At 43.4% G+C, this 4,057-nt stretch overlaps 1 long non-coding RNA gene across 1 annotated transcript; it reads left to right on the forward strand.

Moving 5' to 3' along the window:
- The first annotated feature begins 1,912 nt into the window (after positions 1-1,912).
- Positions 1,913-2,304, forward strand: LOC135372314 (uncharacterized). Its single transcript, XR_010415947.1, has 2 exons — positions 1,913-2,083; positions 2,169-2,304. It is a non-coding gene; the product is annotated as an uncharacterized LOC135372314 (long non-coding RNA).
- The last annotated feature ends 1,753 nt before the right edge of the window (positions 2,305-4,057 follow it).

Here is a 4,057-nt window from a genome sequence, read left to right on the forward strand (position 1 = left end):
TTTTTTTTTTTGCTCACCTGAACGGTTATCTCACACCTTTCTCTTACAATCGTGTGCGGTGAGCGTAAGCTTGCTTGCATGTAGCAAAATTACTGCCCGTGGACCGGTTAAACCGATGCCGAAAAAAGTAACTGTTCCAATCCTTGTAAATGCCCCGACCGCTGACAGATTTTTTTTTTTTGTCTGTATGTGCGGGGGGTGGGGGGTGGGGTTTCTCCCTGAGCCGAACCCGAACCGAACCGATATACCTGAACCGGTTCAAGCTGATAATTTCGGTTCAGCGGAGCTAAACCCGAACCGAACCAATATGCCTGAGCCCGAACCCGAACCGGACCGAAAAAAATACCGGTTCCGATCCCTGGTTATGACACGAAATGCCGAACGGCACTAAAGCACTTCCAAAGGACTAGGATGATATTATGTGATATAAAGGCTATGTGACGGCAAAAACATATCGCCTAGAAATATGTGCACTGGGGAAGTAAATGGCGGTAAATACAGTTCAAAATGACTAGTGGTAGAATGAATAAGTCATAAAAAGGCTAAGTAGCAAGGTCTTGTGGTGAAAGCTCCAACATCAACGTCCCGTACGAAACTTCCTGAATAACCTGAATCAGACCTGATTCCGGGCACTATCCGGCTGATTCCGGCACTGTTCAGGCACTATCAGGACATTCCGGCGTAGGTCCAGCCGGATTCCGGACGGCACTTTCCTGAATCCGCCTGAATATCGCCTGAACCAAACCGGAAGGATGTGCCTGATACTTGGTCGTCAACCGGGATTGCTTTGACAATTTTTGAAAATATTTCAAGTGTGGCAATAGATATTACGTAACATGATTACAGAGATCATCGATCACGTTGCCCTCAAAGTCTGGAATTATTAAATTATATGTAGCGTATCTACGACCGTTATCGACAGAATCCCGCAAAACATTTTTTCCCGATTATAGCAGCAGCAGAAACGGAAATACATTCAAGGTGAGCAAATCCTCGGGATCCTTTAACACTATACACCCAGGAACATTTTTCTAGAGTCACGTGCTGTGTGTACATTATTTCGAGATTCCGTGCATGGCCAGACGAACCAGCGATGAGATGATGTGATTGCGGGACGATCAGGTGAAGTGACCTTGGTAGCGCGGGACTATGTTAAGCTTATGTTTGACGTAAAACCACGAATTAGTATTAATTGTTAGTGCTGAGATAACTTTCTGGGCAGGGAAAAGGGACACCAGTGAATGCCGGAAATGCGTGATGTATGATATGATTGATAACTAATGCGTAAACAGGTTGACAAAAAGCAATAAAGCTTAATATATCATGCTTATTTTTTTTTTCTTTTTGATAACTTGATAATACGGATGTGTTGCAAAAGTTCCGTTTGGCTTCGAAACCACCAAACCACATGTACATTGCAGTCCCTCTGGACAAAAGTGTACGAGGAGCTAAACTGGTTTCGACTTTTTAGGTCAGCGGGAAATTCCAGAGCTCAATGGGAAGCATACACTGACCCTTCCCCTTCTGCACCGCTGCTCCCTTCGGGCTGATAGGGAACATACTTATTCTTGGAATATTGTCAGTAGGTCACCTGACCTCTGTAGTCATTTGAAGTGCTAGGCCCAGACAGGATTCATTCGCCATCGTCGGCATCAAGACGTCCTCGTGTGAGACAACGCTTTTTTTTTTTTGTGTGTGTGTGTGCGTGCTCCACATAGAAAACTACAACAGTGAAACGTGTACAGGTAGGGGAGTTAGAGTAGGCTGACAAGCAAGAAGAATATTTGATGAATGTTTCTGGTAAGTGGCCGCTTCTTACTGCGTATGTTTTGTGTGTGCGCTTTTTCCCTACATCACTTCGTCTTTCTTTCTTGCAGACGACAAGACTGCACTCCAGGATGGAATTGACGTTTTAATAGAAGAATGCAACAGGAATTTGCTTGCGCTTCCTGAGAAGGCGGCTGTGTGTGTGTTGTGTCGTGCGTTCTGTGTTCCATGCCATGTCGTCCATCGATAGGAACCAACTCGATCGCATCGGCGCTCTCTTGGATTACCACAAGACAAGCCTTCTCCTCCCAAAACGGTAAGTTGTCTTGCTATAAGTATTCGTGCCGCGATTCCGCTTAGTGACTTATTTCTCTGTCTTCATGTGTGTGCCTTATTTGCAGAAGTCACTCAGGCACACAGCGTAGGACGAGAGGAATGGAAGGCGTCGCCCCGGCTCTACTGAAATCTATTGGGACCAAATTAAGTGAATTGAAAGGCAAACGAAACCATGGAAATAAAATTGTCGACTGAATCTTACACTTTGTGTTCCATTCATGCATGTAGTATGCAAAGGCACGACAAGGGCGCGCGGTCAAGTAGACCGATTTCAGGTTTCACACTAATCCTGCATGCATCTCTTGCTGGTCTAGTCACATTTTTGTTGTTTTCAAGTAGATCCACTCGAGTAAAGGTTTATAGCAAGCGAATGCATGCACCACCATGGATTCAGCATTTCTTCCGAAATTATTCAGGCGCTCTCCGTTTTCATTCAGGAATCATGCTATATTCTATCAGGCGCATATCCGGGTATGATCAGATAAATGGCGGGTTTGTTCCGGTAACATTCAGTTTCGAGTTCAGGACCCATTCAGTCCCGGAATAAATTACCGGAATAGATCCTGATACCCCATTCCTGAATAATTCCTGATCGTCATTCCCGCCCAATTTTGGGTTCAGTCCGGAATCAGGTCTGATCGAAGAAACCTGATTGGTTTCGGATTCAGGAACTTTCGTACGGGGTATCACAAGTCCAGTTGCAACAGCAAGTTTGAAGCAGTCAACCAGGTAAGTGGGCAGAGTGCATTATTGGTTGTTGAATATGATCAACCTTGACAGTTTCTTTCGCAGGTGAGGCCTGGCTGTTACCTTCTCTGTATATTCCTTGGCAAGGTGGTACAGTCCAATACTGCTGTAGCACTGAGAAACTTCTTTGATCAGACGGATCACATTGTTTTCCTTTGGGCTGCATTCAAACATATATTGTCACAAACTTAATCAGGGAGAATAAAAAGTAGACATTCGAGGTTGAAAAATTATTTATTTTCTCTAAGTAAAGTAAACATGCTGGAACGCACCAAAGAGATATGTGGCTGGTGTGTTTGTATGTCCCACTAATACGAGTTTGTACGTTAGGCAAAATTTTCATGAAATACTTTTTTTCTTTATATGCTTATGCCCATCTTAGTACTGTCCTATCCAATATGGAGTGGCTTTTAACTGCATATGAATGCATAATTCAGGAGTGTTTTCATATGTCGGACCAGTTGCAGCTTTAAGGTGCCATTCATGCAGTACTGATCCCAATAATCAACAGTCGCTTGAAACTCTTAACTAGGGAACATGATTCATAGAGGCTAGACTTTCATGCAAATACACACTTTCAACCAGAGTTCGAGGCAACTCATTACTGTAACTAAGTTCCTTTTTTTGGTAACTTAACATTTGTGCCGTGGTAACTTTCAGAGGAACTCATTTCTTTTTCAGGTAAATTTGCCAAAGTAACTTAAGCTAAGTTCCAAGTTTATTTTTAATTCTCTTTTCACTCACGTCCACTTGTTTTCTTGCTCTCTCTCCGGTTCTTCCATGGCATTTTGTGTCATAAAACGTGATGTTCAGTCAATGACAGTATTCTGTTCAGGAAGTAAGAACCGCTGCTATTGAAATGAAGCTGAACCATTGTGTGCCCACAGGGAATAAGATGCAAAGCGTTCGCATTGTTGGACATCTGCGAAAACTCAACGCAGGCAACTCAGGGTCGAACTCAACTGCTCACACGAACTGCACCTGTGTAGTGTAGCTGCACTGCTATTTTGTGTCCGAAGTAACTTGGGAGTAACTCGTTCTTTTTTTTTAAGTAACTCCGTAACTGCGAATTACGTTTCGGGCTGAATAACTTCGTTGTTAACTTAGTTACATTTTTCACACGGTAACTTCGTAGGGAGTTCCTTTTGACGGGTAACTTCTCTATCTATGCTTTTAACACTGCATGCTTTTTGTACGCTGCATAAAG

This window comes from Ornithodoros turicata, chromosome 1 (assembly GCF_037126465.1).
Source record: "Ornithodoros turicata isolate Travis chromosome 1, ASM3712646v1, whole genome shotgun sequence".
In the NCBI taxonomy this organism is placed as follows: domain Eukaryota; kingdom Metazoa; phylum Arthropoda; class Arachnida; order Ixodida; family Argasidae; genus Ornithodoros; species Ornithodoros turicata.